The sequence below is a fragment of the Myxocyprinus asiaticus genome, chromosome 35, assembly GCF_019703515.2.
Source record: "Myxocyprinus asiaticus isolate MX2 ecotype Aquarium Trade chromosome 35, UBuf_Myxa_2, whole genome shotgun sequence".
NCBI classification, from domain to species: Eukaryota; Metazoa; Chordata; class Actinopteri; order Cypriniformes; family Catostomidae; genus Myxocyprinus; species Myxocyprinus asiaticus.
This window is the reverse complement of record NC_059378.1, coordinates 29,677,573-29,698,088: the sequence shown is the minus strand read 5'-3', so window position 1 is coordinate 29,698,088 and position 20,516 is coordinate 29,677,573.

Below are 20,516 nucleotides of genomic sequence, written 5' to 3'. Positions count from 1 at the left end.
AGAACTGTGCACGCTGTCTAAGGACACCCTGACGATACACATGTCAATTTTGAGTCATTCAGATCTTTCGGAGCACCGTCCACCAACCCATTATAGAAAATGAATGAAATAAATTGCAGATGGACATTTTCTAGAAAGGTCCCTTGCCCCCAGATTTCACACGGTGGTAGCCTGATGTCCCTCGAAAGACATAATAAGAGCACAAGGCTCTAGAAAAAGGAAAAGTATTTTTTGGAGTTTACGCAAGATTCTCACACACAGGCCTCTTGCACTCATAGCCTGACAGAGCCTCAAGAATGGAGACAACTAGGGTTAGGGTTAGGATAAAGGCTGAGGAAGGGTCTAGAGACCCCATATTTTGTGGCCTGATTCAGGGGCCCATGAGACTCTAGGATCTGGAGTTTCAAGATCCTGCAACCTTTTGACCCCTCTTTTCCAGACATCCCACTTGCCCATTAAACCAATGCATTTTTTCAAAACAGGTCCGTGGACATAGTCCCTAAAATGGCCAATTGAATGAGAAAAAAGATCAAAAGGTCACAGAACTCTGCACACTGTCTAAGGACACCCGGACGATACACATAGGTCAATTTTGAGTCATTCAGACCTTTCAGAGCACTGTCCACCAACCCGTTATAGAAATTTAATGAAATAATTTGCAGATGGACTTTTTCTAGAAAGCTCCTCCGGGCCCCAAACTTCACGTGCTGGTAGTCCGGGGCCCCTCGTGTGTAAAGATTTTTTTTTCTTTAATGCAAGGATCACTCTCACATCCCTCTTGCTCTCATAGCCAGACAAAGCCTTTTGCCTGTGCAAAGTCATTTGGGTGTGAAGTTAAGGTCTAGAGCTGAAAAAATGCATTCAGAATATGTCTAAAGCCTCCATTTTAGGACCTGACTCAGGGGACCTGACAATCGAGGATCTCAAATTTCAAGGTCCTGCAGCATTTGGAACCCCATTTTCTACACGTCCCACTTGCCCATTAAACCAATGCAATTCTATACCAGTTTCGTGGACGGGGTTAAATTTGGTGCTAAGACCTGGGGGCTTCGAATGCTTTATCATTGGGCCTTCAGAAATAACATATCAAAAAGCCGTGCCCCTCATGGATTAGGAAGTACTGTAAAAAAAATCAGCAAATCTATTCAATGAAAAATAGACACATACAGTCCAAGGATTGGTCAAATGAACACTTCACCAAGTCACAGAGCCTTGAAACTTTTCAAATTGTCTAGGGGGCCCCTAATAAGCTACAGATTTCAAATTTGAGTCATCTGGACCTTTCTAAGTCATGTCCACAGACACACTATTAAAATGAATGGTATAAATTGTTCATGGGATGTGGAGGCAGGACCAGGTGGTCAGGTGGTCTTAGGGGTCATTTTAGAGAAATAGTCAGTTAGGGCATAAATAGTGGCTCTGTGGGACTCTGGGGGCGTGACACAAGTTGTCAGGGGGTCTCAGGGGTCATTTGGGAGAAATAGTCAGTTAGGGGACAAATAGTGGGTCGTGGGATTCTGGGGGTGTAGCACGAATGGTCAGGGGGTCTCAGGGGTCATTTAGGAGAAATAGTCGGTTAGGGGACAAATAGTGGGTCCGTGGGACTTGGGGGCATGGCCTGGGTGGTCAGGGGGTCTCAGGGGTCACTTGAGAGAAATAGTTGGTTAGAGGACAAATAGTGGGTCTGTGGGACTCTGGGGGCATGACACGAATGGTCAGGGGGTCTCAGGGGTCATTTGGGAGAAATAGTCAGTTAGGGGACAAATAGTGGGTCTGTGGGACTCGGGGGCATGGCTCAGGTGGTCAGGGGTCTCAGGGGTAATTTGGGAGAAAACGTCTGTTAGGGGACAAATAGTGGCTCCGTGGGACTCTGGGGGCATGACACGAGATGTCAGGGGTCTCAGGGGTTATTTGGGAGAAATAGTCAGCTAGGGAAAAAATAGTGGGTCCGTGGGACTCTGGGGGTGTGGCACGAGTGGTCAGGGGGTCTCAGGGGTCATTTGGGAGAAATAGTCAGTTAGGGGACAAGTAGTGGGTCTGTGGGACTCGGGGGGTGTAGCACAAGTGGTCAGGAGGTCTCAGGGGTAATTTAGGAGAAATAGTCGGTTAGGGGACAAGTAGCGGGTCTGTGGGACTTGGGGGCATGGCCTGGGTGGTCAGGGGGTCCCAGGGGTCACTTGAGAGAAATAGTTGGTTAGAGGACAAATAGTGGGTCTGTGGGACTCTGGGGGCATGACACGAGATGTCAGAGGGTCTCAGGGGTCATTTGGCGGGTCTATGGGACTTGGGGGCATGACATGAATGGTCAGGGGGTCTCAGGGGTCATTTGGGAGAAATAGTCTGTTAGGGGACAAATAGTGGCTCCGTGGGACTCTGGGGGCATGACACGAGATGTCAGAGGGTCTCAGGGGTCATTTGGGAGAAATAGTCTGTTAGGGGACAAATAGTGGCTCCGTGGGACACTGGGGGTGTGGCACAAGTGGTCAGGGGGTCTTAGGGGTCATTTGGGAGAAATAGTTGGTTACGACTGGATGCTGGAAACAGCTGAGACCGAAGAGAGGTCTCATCTTGATCCTCCTTGAAGGCTCAAGATGGCGCCAAGTATGGCTGCTGCTTTGCGAGCTCCGACCCTATGTTGCAGTTTTTTGTTTGTTTTGTCTACAATTCTTATGTTTTTTGTCTTGGATGTTGTCTGCCTTATTGTCTATGATAGACAGACACTTTTGGACATTGGTTCTGCAATAGCACACTGAAAACCGGACTTTAAATACCTCAATGCCGACTCACTGTTTACAAACATGACAGCGGAGCCCTCCAGGTAAAAGCAGAGGTGGTGGTGTATGTTTTTCCTGGTGTGATCAGAGGAACATTACATTTATCAAGTCTTTCTGCTCTCCTGATCTCCTGAATTTCTCATGCTTCTGTGTCGACCATTCTGGCTACTGAGGGAATTCACAGTGGTCATTATCACAGTTGTGTACATCCCACCACAAGCTGACACAGAACGGGCACTCAAGGAACTGTATGGGAGTATAAGCAAGCAGGATACCGTGCACCCTGTGACCGGGGAATTTAACAAAGCCAACTTCAAGTCAATAGTACCAAAATACTACCAACACATTAGTTTCAACACATGAGGGGACCGGGTTTTGGACCATTGCTACTCTCCCTTCCGGGATGGCTACAAATCCCTCCCCCACCCACCATTTGGCAAATCGGACCACTCTTCCATTCTGCTTCTGCCCGCTTACAGGCAGAAACTGAAACAGGAAGCACCCCCATCAGAACGATCCAGTGCTGGTTGGACAAATCAGATTCTATGCTACAAGACTGTTTTGATCACACGGACTGGAAGATGTTCTGGTCTGCCTCTGATGACGACATCGAGATCTACGCTGATAGCATAACGTGTTTCATCAGGAAGTGCATAGATGACGTAGTGCCGACCAAAACTATACGGATCTATCCTAACCAGAAACCATGGATTAATAGCGATGTTTGTGCGGCACTTAATGCACGGACCTCCGCTTTTAATTCCGGAAATGCAGAGGAACATAAACAAGCCAGTTATGCCCTCTGCAAAACTATCAGAGCAGCCAAATGCCAGTACAGGGACAAGACTGAAGGACAGTTCAACACCACCTACTCCAGAAGCATATGGCAGGGAATTAATATCGTCACAGACCTCAAAGGGAATAAAAACTCCACCGTGAACACCGCTGCCTCTCCTGGATGAGCGCAATAATTTTTATGCTTGTTTCAAGGGAAATAACACTGCCCTCACAGAGAGAGCTCTCGTGGCTGAAGCTACAGAGGTTACTTCACCCTCCGTCTCTGTAGCAAATGTAATCCGATCCTTCCAACGGGTTAATATCCGTAAAGCTGTGGGCCTAGACAGCATTCCGGGCCACATCATCGGAGCGTGCGCAAACCAACTGGCTGGAGATTTATGGACATTCTCAACCTTTCCCTCTCCTTGTCTGTAGTCCCCACATGCTTTAAAATGTCCACCATTGTGCCTGTACCAAAGCAATCCAAAATCACATGCTTAAATGACTGGCATCCTTTTGCTCTGAGCCCCATCATTAGCAAATGCTTTGAGATACTAATCAGAGATTACATCTGGTCTGTGCTGCCCGCTTCACTGGACTCACTGCAGTTTGCATACCGCAACAACCGCTCCACTGATGATGCCATTGCATCTACACTACACACTGCTCTCTCCCACCTGGTAGAAAGGAACACGTTTGTGAGAATGCTGTTTGTAGACTACAGCTCAGCATTCAACACCATAGTGCCCTCCAAGCTTGATGAGAAACTCTGGGCTCTGAGCTTAAACAGCTCGCTGTGCAGCTGGATCCTGGACATCCTGTCAAGCAGACACCAGGTGGTTAGAATGGGCAGCAACATCATCTCATCACTGACCCTCAACACTGGAGCCCCGCAGGGCTGTGTTCTCAGCACACTCCTGTATTCCCTGTACACACATGACTGTGTGGCAACACATAGGTCCAGTGCCATCATAAAGTTTGCTGATGATACGACAGTGGTAGGTCTGATCACTGACAATGATGAAAAAGCCTACAGAGAGGAGGTGCACACTCTGACACACTGATGTCAGGAGCACAACCTCTCCCTCAATGTCAGCAAGACCAATGAGCTTGTGGTGGACTTCAGGAGAAAAGATAGAGAGCACAGCCCCATCACCATCAATGGAGCACCAGTGAAGAGAGTCAGCAGCTTCAAGTACCTCGGTGTCCACATCACTGAGGAACTCACATGGTCCGTCCACAATGAGGCCATTGTGAAGAAGGCTCACCAGCGCCTCTTCTTCCTGAGACGGCTGAGGAAGTTTGGAATGAACCATCACATCCTCACACGGTTCTACACCAGCACTGTAGAGAGCATCCTGACTGGTTGCATCACTGCCTGGTATGGCAACAGCACCGCCCTCAAACGCAAAGCCCTGCAAATTGTGGTGCTAACTGCCGGACACATCATCGGAGGTGAGCTTCCCTCCCTCCAGGAGATCTATATCAAGTGGTGTGTGAAAAAAGCTCGGAGGATCATCAGAGACTCCAGCCACCCGAGCCATGGGCTGCGCTCACTGCTACCATCAGGCAGGCGGTATTGCAGCATCAGGACCCGCACCAGCTGACTTCATGACAGCTTCTTCCCCCATGCAATCAGACTTTAGAACTCTTGATCGATCACGATACATACAGGTGCATCTCAATAAATTAGAATGTCGTGGAAAAGTTCATTTATTCCAGTATTTCAACTCAAATTGTGAAACTCGTGTATTAAATAAATTCAATGCACACAGACTGAAGTAGTTTAAGTCTTTGGTTCTTTTAATTGTGATGATTTTGGCTCACATTTAACAAAAACCCACCAATTCACTATCTCAAAAAATTAGAATACATCATAAGACCAATAAAAAAACATTTTTAGTGAATTGTTGGCCTTCTGGAAAGTATGTTCATTTACTGTATATGTACTCAATACTTGGTAGGGGCTCCTTTTGCTTTAATTACTGCCTCAATTCGGCGTGGCATGGAGGTGATCAGTTTGTGGCAATGCTGAGGTGGTATGGAAGCCCAGGTTTCTTTGACAGTGGCCTTCAGCTCATCTGCATTTTTTGGTCTCTTGTTTCTCATTTTCCTCTTGACAATACCCCATAGATTCTCTATGGGATTCAGGTCTGGTGAGTTTGCTGGCCAGTCAAGCACACCAACACCATGGTCATTTAACCAACTTTTGGTGCTTTTGGCAGTGTGGGCAGGTGCCAAATCCTGCTGGAAAATGAAATCAGCATCTTTAAAAAGCTGGTCAGCAGAAGGAAGCATGAAGTGCTCCAAAATTTCTTGGTAAATGGGTGCAGTGACTTTGGTTTTCAAAAAACACAATGGACCAACACCAGCAGATGACATTGTACCTCAAATCATCACAGACTGTGGAAACTTAACACTGGACTTCAAGCAACTTGGGCTATGAGCTTCTCCACCCTTCCTCCAGACTCTAGGACCTTGGTTTCCAAATGAAATACAAAACTTGCTCTCATCTGAAAAGAGGACTTTGGACCACTGGGCAACAGTCCAGTTCTTCTTCTCCTTAGCCCAGGTAAGACGCATCTGACGTTGTCTGTGGTTCAGGAGTGGCTTAACAAGAGGAATACGACAACTGTAGCCAAATTCCTTGACACGTCTGTGTGTGGTGGCTCTTGATGCCTTGACCCCAGCCTCAGTCCATTCCTTGTGAAGTTCACCCAAATTCTTGAATCGATTTTGCTTGACAATCCTCATAAGGCTGCGGTTCTCTCGGCTGGTTGTGCATCTTTTTCTTCCACACTTTTTCCTTCCACTCAACTTTCTGTTAACATGCTTGGATACAGCACTCTGTGAACAGCCAGCTTCTTTGGCAATGAATGTTTGTGGCTTACCCTCCTTGTGAAGGGTGTCAATGATTGTCTTCTGGACAACTGTCAGATCAGCAGTCTTCCCCATGATTGTGTAGCCTAGTGAACCAAACTGAGAGACCATTTTGAAGGCTCAGGAAACCTTTGCAGGTGTTTTGAGTTGATTAGCTGATTGGCATGTCACCATATTCTAATTTGTTGAGATAGTGAATTGGTGGGTTTTTGTTAAATGTGAGCCAAAATCATCACAATTAAAAGAACCAAAGACTTAAACTACTTCAGTCTGTGTGCATTGAATTTATTTAATACACGAGTTTCACAATTTGAGTTGAATTACTGAAATAAATTAACTTTTCCACGACATTCTAATTTATTGAGATGCACCTGTATATCAGCACTGCACTTTATTAGCCTCAGACTGGACTCACATTTTATACTTCTCTTAATAACACACTGGTTACAGTGTATTTTTATTGTATACAGTCTTCTTATTTTGTGTATACTGTATATTGTATATTATTAGGTGTATACTGTTGCACTTGTGTATATGGTTGAGTGGCAAAAAGGGATTTGACAAACAGCTGCTTATATACTCTGGCTATTAACTGAAAGATTATATGGACTCACTCCTCCCGAACGTATGTTTAGGAACTTCATTTATAAACATGAGCATCATCTGAAGGGTCAAGGAGGTGTTGCTAAAATTTACAGTGACATTTTTGGTGTTACTCAGCGGACAGGATATAAGTTTAAGTCTTTTGAACTAATAATGCTTAATGTAACACCATCAGATATAAATACAAAATCTCTGTCATCTTTTGTCCTTGCTACAGTATATAGATCACCTGGGCTGTATTCTGATTTCCTTGGTGAATTTGCAAATTTTCGATCAGATCTAGTAGTTACTGTAGATAGAGCTTTAACTGCTGGTGACTTCAACATTCACATAGATAATGAAAATGGCACATTGGGATTAGCATTTATCGATATTCTCAACTTGCTTGGAGTCAGACAAAATGTGACAGGACCAACTCATCACCATAATCATATGCTAGATATAATTCTGTCATATTGAGTTGATGTTGATACTAAAGAAATTCTACCGCAGAGCAATGACATCTCAGATCATCACCTCATCTCTTGTATACTGTGACCAGCTAATGTTACTCAATCTACACCATGCTATCATTCAGGTAGAACAATTACTTCGACCACTAAAGATAGCTTCACTAATAATCTTCCAGATCTATCTCATACACTCAGTAAGCCCCAGAGTCTAGAAGAATTTGATGAAATAACAGAAAATATAAATACAATCTTCTCCAGCACTCTTGATAGTGTCGCCCCCCTTTGATTAAAGAAAATTAAAGAAAAAAGCCCTGCACCATGGTACAATGATCACACTCATGCTCTCAAGAGAGCAGCTTGTAAAATGGAGCGCAAGTGAATGAATACAAAATTAGAGGTATTTCGCAGTGCATGGAAGGATAGTGTATGTAGCTACAGACAGGCACTAAAAGCTGCCAGGTCAGCATATTTTAGCAAACTCATAGAAAATAACAACAACAATCCTAGGTGTTTATTCAGTACTGTGGTAAAATTGGTTGGAATAAAACCTCAACTGAACCAGATATGACTTCATGAATTTCTTTACTGATTAAATTGAAATAATCAGAAATAAAATGGAATTATGCAATCATATGTCACAGTACCTCAGAAAACAGTGTCTCATAATTTTCCTCATGTGCAACTTCAATCCTTTGCTGTCATAGGTCATGAAGAGCTAACAAAACTTATCAAAACATCAAAAGCCACAACATGTATGTTAGATCCAATACCAACTAAGCTCTTAAAAGAGGTATTCCCTGTAATCTCAGAATCTCTTCTTAATATTATTAACTCTTCGCTATCCTTAGGACATGTCCCAAGAAACATTAAAATGGCAGTTATCAAACCACTTATTAAGAAGCCACAACTTGATCCTGGAGAATTGGCTAATTATAGACTGATTTCAAGTCTCCCGTTTATGTCCAAAATACTAGAAAATGTTGTGTCCTCCCAATTATGTTCATTTCTACAGAGAAATAGTACATATTAACAATTTCAGTTAGGATTTAGGCCACACCACAGTACAGAGACTTCACTTATCAGAGTTAATATTGACTTGCTGTTATCATCGGATCGCGACTGCATTTCTCTTCTAGTGCTTTTAGATCTTAGTGCTGCCGACATGATAGATCACGATATTCTCTTGAATAGGCTAGAGAATTATGTTGGCATTTGTGGATTTGCATTAGCATGGTTTAGGTCCTATTTAGCAGACTGCTACCACTTTGTCTGTGTAAACGAGGAATTGTCAAATCAAACAAAAGGTAAGCATGGAGTGCCACAGGGATCAGTTTTAGGGCCTCTGCTTTTCACCTTATATCTGCTTCCCCTGGAAGATATTATCAGGAATCATGGAATAAGCTTCCACTGTTATGCCGATAATACCCCACTATATATTTCTTCGAAACCGGACGAAATTTCACAATTCTCCTAATTAGCAGAGTTTATCGATGAAATCAAGATTGGATGGCCAGAAATTTCCTTCTACTCAATTCCGACAAAACAGAGGTACTAGTTATTGGACCAAAAACCTCTAAAAATAAGCCTTTAAAATATAATTTGACTCTCAATGGATGTACTGTTACATCATCTTCAACAGCAAAGAACTTAGGTGTTATATTTGATACCAATATGTCATTTGAAAATCAAATTTCCAATGTTTGTAGAACAGCATTCTTCCACCTAAGAAATATTGCTAAGTTACAACACATGCTCTCTGTTGCTGATGCCAAAAAAACTATTTAATGCGTTCATGACCTCAAGACTAGATTATTGTAATGCATTACTGGGAGGATGTCCAGCAAGTTCAGTAAATAAACTTAAATTGGTTAAAAATGCAGAAGCCAGAGTGCTGACTAGAACCAAGAAATATTATCATATTAGCCCCATTTTATCGTCGTTACATTGGCTACCTTTTAAATTTCGTATTAATTTAATAAAAAAATTCAATAAAATTCTGTTAACTACATACAAAGCTTTGAATGGTCTAGCTCCACAGTATTTAAGTGAACTTCTACCACACTATACCCATCACATTCATTACGATTGCAAAACTCTGGCCTGTTAATAGTTCTTAGGATATCAAATTCCACAAAAGTGTTATCATGAATGAGATCTGCTGTGTTGTAGTCCAACCACATTGGACTGTTGTGTATTTCCGCCATCGCGGGTGAGACCGGCAAACTGAGTTTATCCATTAAAGAACCAAAGACCAAAGGTTTACGAGCCATCCACCGCGTCTCTGAGTGATAAACTAACAGCTGCTTTCTCTCCCATGATCGCGAAACCGGCTTTGGTCTCTCTCTCTCGTACTAACCACACACACACACACACGCGACCCCTCACAAACATTCTCGCACACACTTTTGGCTAGTAGATAACTTCGTGATAAAGCTCAGCTTTGTCCCTAAGTTATCGTACAAGCGGAGACACGTGGTAAACGGGCAGATGCCACTGACCGGCTTCTCTCCACCCACATTCGCGGCCATATTCTCTGACCAGGAATCTCGCTTGACGTACTCTCCACGAGAGTCACATCCACCATTTTGTGTGCGTTACACCTTACACACACACACACACACATTCACACATACACACACCTACCTTCCTCTCATGTGTTACACAAAAGGAGGTAGATCCTTTTCCTATTTGGCTCCTAAACTATGGAATAGTCTCCCTAACACTGTTCGGGATGCAGACACACTCACTGAGTTTAAGTCTAGACTAAAGACTCATCTATTTAGCCAGGCATACACCTAATTTATTCTTCACCACACAATTAGGCTGCTTTAGTTAGGTCTGCCAGAACCTGAAACATTGATCATGATCTATAACTCTGAAAATCAAGTCGACGTCGCTGATTTCTCCACCAGCCCGCCGAGAATCAGCAGCCGTACCGCCCGCCGACAGAGCGAGGAAACGGCCTCCCGTCATCACCCGAGCCTCGAGGAACCGAGTCAGAGTTAAAGGACAGATGAATACACATTCTACGTCCTCATACGATTCAAGTAAGAGGTTTACGTCTGGGCAGAGATAGAATATTATAGTGTGTTATTCTTGTGTATCGAGGTTATTGCTTGTACCGCCGAGTCCGCTCATTGCTGCTAATAATACTCAAGGTATTACTGTAATGTACTGTTATCACAAATGAGATCTGCTGTGTTGTAGTCCAACCACATTGGACTGTTGTGTATTTCCGCCATCGCGGGTGAGACCGGCAAACTATCCATTAAAGAACCAAAGACCGCGGGACGGTTTACGAGCCGTCCACCACGTCTCTGAGTGATAAACTAACAGCTGCTTTCTCTCCCACGATCGCGAAACCGGCTTTGGTGCCGCCACTTTACTCTCTCTCTCTCTCGTACTAACCACACACACACACACGCACACCCTCACAAACACACGGTAAACTGGCAGACGCCATTGACCGGCTTCTCTCCGCCCACATTCGCGGCCATATTCTCTGACCAGAAATCTCACTTGACGTACTCTCCACGAGAGTCACGTCCGCCATTTTGTGCGCGTTACACCTCACACACACACACATACACACACCTACCTTCCTCTCATGTGTTATAGGCTTATTTTGGTTACCATATCTAATCATGTCACTGTTTAGTTTGTAGTTGTAAGTCAGAAGTTTATTGACTGCATTGTATTGATTGTTAATTGATATTACTGCATAAATAAACTTTGTTATATTTCAAAGAGAAGTGTTTTGGTTTGTTTTGCATACACCTGTGTCAAATGCTGGCAGGGGACGTCAGTGCTCGGATTCAAGCCTTCATTGTTTCTTTTCGAAGTTCAATATTCTTCAGATGTCGATTTTCCTAAGAGAACAATCTAATATTGAGACTGTTATACTATCTGGTTATTAGTCCCTGATTCCAGGGTGGTGCCCCAGCAATATTAATCCTTATTAATATTCTATAGATTTCTGATAATTATCTTTGATGATTGTTGAATTTGAAGGATCAATAAGCTAGTGTTAATTTTAATCAATGTTTCATCGATGTTAATAATTGGTGATTATCTTTGATAATTGTTGATTTAAAGGATTAAAAAAGCTAACATTGATTCTCATCAATGTTCTATTGATTTTAATAATTAATAATTATCTTTGATAATTATTAATTATTGCTAATAACCAAACCCGCTCCTGAACGTGACACACTACATTTAATGGTGCGCCGTGTGAGGTTTTAATGAGTTAGATTCTATAATTTAGTTATTAATTAATATTTAAATTAAAGAAATAATTGTTAATTATTTCTGATAGTAACACTGATCTAAACAACCAGTAGAACCTACATATTCATGCTGTTAGCCAGAGGGGAACTGGCCCCCCACATTGAGCCTGGTTTCTCCCAAGGATATTTTTCTCCATTAACCAACATCTTATAGAGTTTTGTGTTCCTTTCAACAGTCGCCTTCGGCTTGCTCACTGGGTTTCTAAATACAATTATTATTTAATTACTTATTTTTATACACACTTCATCATCATATTTAATCAAACTACACAATGATGACTCTAAGACTTTATAGATATTATGGTTTCATTTTCTGTTAATGCACGATTTTCTGTAAAGCTGCTTTGAAATGATGTGTGTTGTGAAAGGCACTATACAAATAAAAATGACTCGACTCTGTGGTGGCTAATTCATGTGTGAAAATTATTCCTCATGCTCTCTGAACCACTCTTTCACAATTTGAGCCCGATAAATCTTGGCATTGTCATCCTGGAATATGCCTGTGCCATCAGGGGAGAAAAAAACCATTGATGGGATAACCTGGTCGTTCAGTACATTCATTTTCTTGCCGCATAATGCTGCTGAGCCTAGACCTGACCAAGCAACCCCAGATCATAACACTGCCTCCAGAGACTTGTACATTGGCACTATGCATGACGGGTGCATCGCTTCATGTGTTCCTTTCTTACCCTGATGCGCCCATCGCTTTGGAATAGGGTAAATCTGGACTCATCAGACCAAATGACCTTTGATCCAATTTTTCATTGCTCCGCAGTCCAATCTTTATGTTCCCTAACAAATTGAAGTAATTGTTTTCCAATTAGCCTCGCTAACAAGTGGCTTTCCTGTGGTCACACAGCTGTTTAGTCCCAATCCTGTAAGTTCTCGTCATATTTTACGTGTGGAAATGCTTTTACTTTCACTATTAAACATAGCCGTGATTTCTACTATCGATTTTTTACAATGTGTCTTCAAGCATTTTAGTGATCTCTGATCACAATCATTCAAGATTTTTTTCCGACCACATTTCTTCCACGAAGCTGACAGTTCACCACTATCTTTCTAGGTTTTAATAATGCGTTGGACAGATCTTAACCCAATTCCAGTGATTTCAGCAATCTCCTCAGTTGTTTTCATTGCTTAATGCAGGCCAATAATTTGCCCCTTTTTGAAACACAGTAGCATCTTTTCCATGACCACGGGATACGTCTTCCGACATGGTTGTTTAAGAAATGAGAAGCTACACACTGCATCAGTTAGGGTTAAAAGAATTATTGTCACTGCAATAATGATCCAATCATAGGCTTTTAAGTATCTGCTTATTTAAATCCAAATTGCAACAATTTTTGACCAAGCAGTGTATTTATATATGCACATATTCTGGCCAAATTTGTTTTCATTTTTTAAAATAAACATTTACATATAGATATGTGAGTAATTGACATTTTAAAGCAAATTTTAAGCATTGTCATCAGTGTCCTGCTGTGTCACACTTCTTCATCTAACTATTTTAAACAACATTTTATGATTTTGTATACCTATATATAAATGTATAATATATTATAATTATACTTGTTGTTTCCAAAACTTCATATTAACTAAGACAAAAGTTTATTTGCACTTCTAGAAAAAAGCTGAAAGGTGATTAAGATCTTTAAAAACTTAAAGCTTTAAAAATGCTGACTTGTCACAGCACCTAATATACACACTTTCCCTTGTATTTTCATTTACATTTTAACCTAACATCTGTATGTTGGGAAAAAAGTTTTCGGACATGTTATTATTCTGAGCTATAAAGTGTTTATTTTTAGTGCTTTCTCTAAAAAATCCTTTTATCACATTGTGAAGGTGGTCGATAAGGAGGACACGGGAGGCAGGTTGCTCCACTCTCGGGTAAGGATATTAATGACCACACTTCGGCGCTCACAGCTTCACACACTAATCTCTTCAGCTTCACAATAATACATTCTTAGCTACACAATAATTAATTCTTAGTTTCACAATAATAATCTCTTCAGCTTCACAACAATAACTTTCTGGACCCAGGCTCTCTTTCATCTGCTGGTTGTGTGGCTGCTTTTATGCCGCTCTCCCCATGCTCACTGGAATTAGAAACAGGTGTTAGGCATAATTTAGCTCAGGTGTAAGCGCCCTTACCGCTTTCTCTCTCTCCGGACGGGTGCTTGACCACGCACCCGCTGCCACACACATTTACAGTGGTTTTATATGTTTTAAAGGTATGACCATTTTTGCACTGGTGAGGCCCGTTGTAATAGCAGTCCCTAGCCCCTGCTAGTCATAGCAGTCAATAGAAATGTATTATAATATTTTTTTCAACACAAAATTATGAAATTGAGCTGGAAAATGAAATCAATGGGGCGGTGTGTTATGGTGTGGTGTGTAGCGGGCCGAGTTTTGTGTGCCGCTCTGGGCCTGAAAGTCCAGGGCCACTTTTTAGTCCCAGTCCGCACTTGTATCCCCAATCCAGGTTCAGTTGTAACACTACCCCGGTACAGTTGTAATGTGCTTAAGGCATTATGCCTTAAGTTAAATATACTGACACATTTTATACTCTGTGATTATTTTCAAATATTTCTAATGCTTGCACATGTATTTCTAACACATCAGCTGGAAATACTCTCTTAGTTTTCCTTACCCTGATACGAGGCATCCTGTGACATGCACACACTTGCAAACCAACCAAAATAGTCTGTCTTAATTTGTTTTGCTTATCTAAGCTTTCTGATTGTTACACATTTGTTACACAGGGTTTCATTTGTCCCTCGCTGACCACCTTGCATGTTTGCCTGATTTTGTTTGTGACCTTACATTTCTCCAAATACATTAACTGAAGGTAGTCAAATCAGTAATTACAAAAAGCAAGGTATCCGTTCATGGTCATTCAGAAATAATGATTTATTCACAATAAAAGAGGATCTCATCAATGTGGACTATGCTCTTCAAATTTCCCACACAGAGTATGCTAATATGAATATGCATACTGAAAATTAATGTTCAAACTTGCATTAGAAGGGAAATATTCACAGTGTTTCAGCTGTACTCCTTACAACAGTACTCGGTCTACCCTACTAGAAGAGAAATGCGTCAGCGGTCAGATAATAAAGGCAAGTAATTTGTAACTCTGATAAGTGCAGTCTCTGAACTATGATTGGGCCTAAATCCTGACAAAAATTCTTCACAGATACCATTTGTCTGCAAAAATGAACATAGTTGTGAGGACAATACCTTTTCTATTATTTTAGACATGAATGGGAGATTTGAGATGGGTCTGTGTGATGTACAGGTGCATCTCAATAAATTAGAATGTTGTGGAAAAGTTCATTTATTTCAGTAATTCAACTCAAATTGTGAAACTCGTGTATTAAATAAATTCAATGCACACAGACTGAAGTAGTTTAAGTCTTTGGTTCTTTTAATTGTGATGATTTTGGCTCACATTTAACAAAAACCCACCAATTCACTATCTCAAAAAATTAGAATACATCATAAGACCAATAAAAAAAACATTTTTAGTGAATTGTTGGCCTTCTGGAAAGTATGTTCATTTACTGTATATGTACTCAATACTTGGTAGGGGCTCCTTTTGCTTTAATTACTGCCTCAATTCGGCGTGGCATGGAGGTGATCAGTTTGTGGCACTGCTGAGGTGGTATGGAAGCCCAGGTTTCTTTGACAGTGGCCTTCAGCTCATCAGCATTTTTTGGTCTCTTGTTTCTCATTTTCCTCTTGACAATACCCCATAGATTCTCTATGGGGTTCAGGTCTGGTGAGTTTGCTGGCCAGTCAAGCACACCAACACCATGGTCATTTAACCAACTTTTGGTGCTTTTGGCAGTGTGGGCAGGTGCCAAATCCTGCTGGAAAATGAAATCAGCATCTTTAAAAAGCTGGTCAGCAGAAGGAAGCATGAAGTGCTCCAAAATTTCTTGGTAAACGGGTGCAGTGACTTTGGTTTTCAAAAAACACAATGGACCAACACCAGCAGATGACATTGCACCCCAAATCATCACAGACTGTGGAAACTTAACACTGGACTTCAAGCAACTTGGGCTATGAGCTTCTCCACCCTTCCTCCAGACTCTAGGACCTTGGTTTCCAAATGAAATACAAAACTTGCTCTCGCCTGAAAAGAGGACTTTGGACCACTGGGCAACAGTCTAGTTCTTCTTCTCCTTAGCCCAGGTAAGACGCCTCTGACGTTGTCTGTGGTTCAGGAGTGGCTTAACAAGAGGAATACGACAACTGTAGCCAAATTCCTTGACACGTCTGTGTGTGGTGGCTCTTGATGCCTTGACCCCAGCCTCAGTCCATTCCTTGTGAAGTTCACCCAAATTCTTGAATCGATTTTGCTTAATCCTCATAAGGCTGCGGTTCTCTCGGTTGGTTGTGCATCTTTTTCTTCCACACTTTTTCCTTCCACTCAACTTTCTGTTAACATGCTTGGATACAGCACTCTGTGAACAGCCAGCTTCTTTGGCAATGAATGTTTGTGGCTTACCCTCCTTGTGAAGGGTGTCAATGATTGTCTTCTGGACAACTGTCAGATCAGCAGTCTTCCCCATGATTGTGTAGCCTAGTGAACCAAACTGAGAGACCATTTTGAAGGCTCAGGAAAACTTTGCAGGTGTTTTGAGTTGATTAGCTGATTGGCATGTCACCATATTCTAATTTGTTGAGATAGTGAATTGGTGGGTTTTTGTTAAATGTGAGCCAAAATCATCACAATTAAAAGAACCAAAGACTTAAACTACTTCAGTCTGTGTGCATTAAATTTATTTAATACACGAGTTTCACAATTTGAGTTGAATTACTGAAATAAATGAACTTTTCCACGACATTCTAATTTATTGAGATGCACCTGTATATCAGATAAAAAACCTGAAGAACTGTTAATCACATTCATATGTATTTTGTGCCACTTTGTTTTGTTTCCTCTGTCCCAGGTATTAATGCACCAGTTGTTTATTTTGTTGACTATACCACCCACTGCATCTTCCTGGAGGACACTGTTCGCTCAGTATCTATGAGACTACATTGTATCAGCTCAAGCATCAGGACAAAACACAGGACATCTCCAAACTCTTGCAGACAAGATGGGTGAAATCCTGGCTCAGATTCATGATGAAGATGTTGTCCATGCAAAAACATTAATCTGGTTCTAATTGACTTTGGGCTGAGTTACATCTCTACCCTGCCTGAGGATAAAGGAGTTGACTTGTATGTGTTAAAGAAAGCATTTCTCAGCACTCACCCCAATACAGAGGCTCTGTTTGAGAGAATTCTGAAAAGTTACAAGGCTTCATCCAAAAAGGCCCCTGCGGTCATCAAGAAATTAGATGAGGTTTGGTTAAGAAGTCGGAAGAGGTCTATGGTTGGGTAACATGTAGCGTAGTTATTTTCTGCCATGAAACGGTGACACATTCAATGTTTCATATGAGTGTAGAGATGCAGTTTGATGTGGAAAAATATGGACATCATTGTAAAGGTATATGTGCCATTTTTGTTTGACACATACAGACACTTTGTTGTAATGCACAGAATATAATGAAATGAATTATTAAATTCCTTTCTAAATAAAGGTTGTATTCTCACGTTGGCTCTTGATTTTGAATGCTTTTAATGTAAGAATGTTGAATGTTGCACGAAGCTAGCTGATCAAACTCAGAGATTCAGAGTAAGATTCAGGTTGTGAAAACCAGATAGAGCCAAACCGGTTTAGATCGGGTTCAACGATCTCAAGATGCTCGGTACAAACGTTCTCTGTCCACTCAGAGTTAACCGTTAACCGTGAAGTTTGAGCACATGAATGAGTGACGTTTGCCACAAACAGCCAATGGGTGAAGCTTGGAGAATGTCGGCACAATTTACACCTTATGAGACATTCAGCATGATTTATGTCTCTGCTAAAGATCATTATGAAAATATAAAGAATTTAAACATTTACATAATATGAAGAAAATGCTGCTGCTGCGAAAGAAAAACTGAATGTAATGTTTAATTTAACTGATAAAAGGTTCACAATAAGGCACATTCTTATTAATTTTAAAAGCATAAAACATATATTTATCTAGAATATAAAAGCTTTTATATTAATTTAAAGCATAATATAATTTAATTTAGTGCAAGCAATGTCACTTTGTGTGATAGTCTACAATATAATTTTAACAGTATATTTGTTCAAGTGCAAAGACTCGTCACACAATAAATTTACACTATATTGACAAAAGTATTCGCTCATCTGCCTTTAGACGCATATGAACTTAAGTGACATCCCATTCTTAATCCATAGGGTTTAATATGATGTTGGCCCACCCTTTGCAGCTATAACAGCTTCAACTCTTCTGGGAAGGCTTTCCACAAGGTTTAGGAGTGTGTTTATGGGAATTTTTGACCATTCTTCCAGAAGCGCATTTGTGAGGTCAGACACTGATGTTGGACGAGAAGGCCTGGCTCGCAGTCTTCGCTCTAATTCATCCCAAAGGTGCTCTATCGGGTTGAGGTCAGGACTCTGTGCAGGCCAGTCAAGTTCTTCCACACCAAACTCGCTCATCCATGTCTTTATGGACCTTGCTTTGTGCACTGGTGCGCAGTCATGTTGGAACAAGAAGGTGCCATCCCCAAACTGTTCCCACAAAGTTGGGAGCATGGAATTGTCCAAAATCTCTTGGTATGCTGAAGCATTCAGAGTTCCTTTCACTGGAACTAAGGGGCCAAGCCCAGCTCCTGAAAAACAACCCCACACCATAATCCCCCCTCCACCAAATTTCACAGTTGGCACAATGCAGTCAGACAAGTACCGTTCTCCTGGCAACCGCCAAACCCAGACTCGTCCATCAGATTTCCAGATGGAGAAGCGTGATTCGTCACTCCAGAGAACGCGACTCCACTGCTCTAGAGTCCAGTGGCGGCGTGCTTTACACCACTGAATCCAACGCTTTGCATTGCACTTGGTGATGTATGGCTTGGATGCAGCTGCTCGGCTATGGAAACCCATTCCATGAAGCTCTCTACGCACTGTTCTTGAGCTAATCTGAAGGCCACATGAACTTTGGAGGTCTGTAGCGATTGACTCTGCAGAAAGTTGGCGACCTCTGTGCACTCTGCGCCTCAGCATCCGCTGACACCGCTCTGTCATTTTACGTGGCCTACCACTTTGTGGTTGAGTTGCTGTCATTCCCAATCGCTTCCACTTTGTTATAATACCACTGACAGTTGACTGTGGAATATTTAGTAGCGAGGAAATTTCATGACTGGACTTGTTGCACAGGAGGCATCCTATCACAGTACCACACTGGAATTCACTGAGCTCCTGAGAGCGGCCCATTCTTTCACAAATGTTTGTAGAAGCAGTCTGCATGCCTAGGTGCTTCATTTTATACACCTGTGGCCATGGAAGTGATTGGAACACATGAATTCAATTATTTGGATGGGTGAGCGAATACTTTTGGCAATATAGTGTATCTTTAAAGTGAGAAAATCACCTCACAAACACTTCTTGAGGTTCTCAGCATTACACACTGCATACAGGTACAGTATGTAAAGAAATGCAAAGAAATGTTTCCAGTTACACATGTAACCTCGGTTTCCTGAGATGAAGGGAGCGAGACAATGCTATGCACAATGGGGGATTCCTTCTCTGACAACTAGTTGAAGCCCTTGCACAATAATGCCAATCCTGTGATTGGCAATGGTGTCTGAGCCCCACCACTTTAGGCGCGCAGGTGGCCTATATAAGTGGGCACGAAATCACCATTTCTTCAAAATTTTCTGACTGAGGGACAAGAGTGAATCACTCGTGCCTTGAAACTATGAAGTAGTAGTGTGGCCAGCTTTCACAATGTCTTGTTCCCTTCATCTCAGGGAACCGAGGTTACATGTGTAACCGGAGACTTTCCCTTTTGATTCATTTCACTCAACATTGCTATGCACTGTGGGGAACAGAGCCTTTCTAGGGTTGATGGTGGCTATTGAAAGACCCAGCCTGAATACCATGTATGAGCTGTCAACCGACAGTGCCTGCATATCATCCACCATTTAACTGAGGCCAGAGCCAACAGGAGTGCAGCCTTAGAGAAAGCACACACAACTCAACAGATTACAATGTTTCGAACTGTATTTTTGTGAGCACCTTCAGCACCAGTTAAAATCCCAATCTGGGACTGTAGCAGGGCGAGAGGATTTTAGGCACCTTGCTCCCTTGAGGAACTGAAAGGTAGAACATGTCTGCCCATGGAGGAGCCAGCTTCTGGACGTGGTATGCCATCACAGTCTGTACATAAGTGCCAATTGTGTGAGATCCGCATCCGGTCTCTCTTGGAGGAATATGAGGATCTCACTATTGAGCAATTCAATGAGTTTGCCACCTGAAGAGCACTAATTTGTAAACACGCGTCCTTAGCGCATTGAGGTGTCTCGTGGACCGCCAAACGGCATTCACCCCGGCAGGGCATGCGATTTATTTAAGCTACCACGGTCATGTTGTCCAATCGAATCAGAACGTGGTGATTCGCTACATCGGAATGCAAAGCCTTTAAGGCTAAGAGACAGCTAGTATTTCCAGATGACTGTAGTGCCAGGTGCCAAAGGCTGTGCGCCCACCATACAATGCTCCTCAGCCTGTGCTGGACGCATCTGTGATTACCACCTTTAACCAGAAGACCTGACCCAGCATGATGCTGTTGAAAGGTTGTAGCTGTCCAAGGTGCTCCTTGAATGCTTAT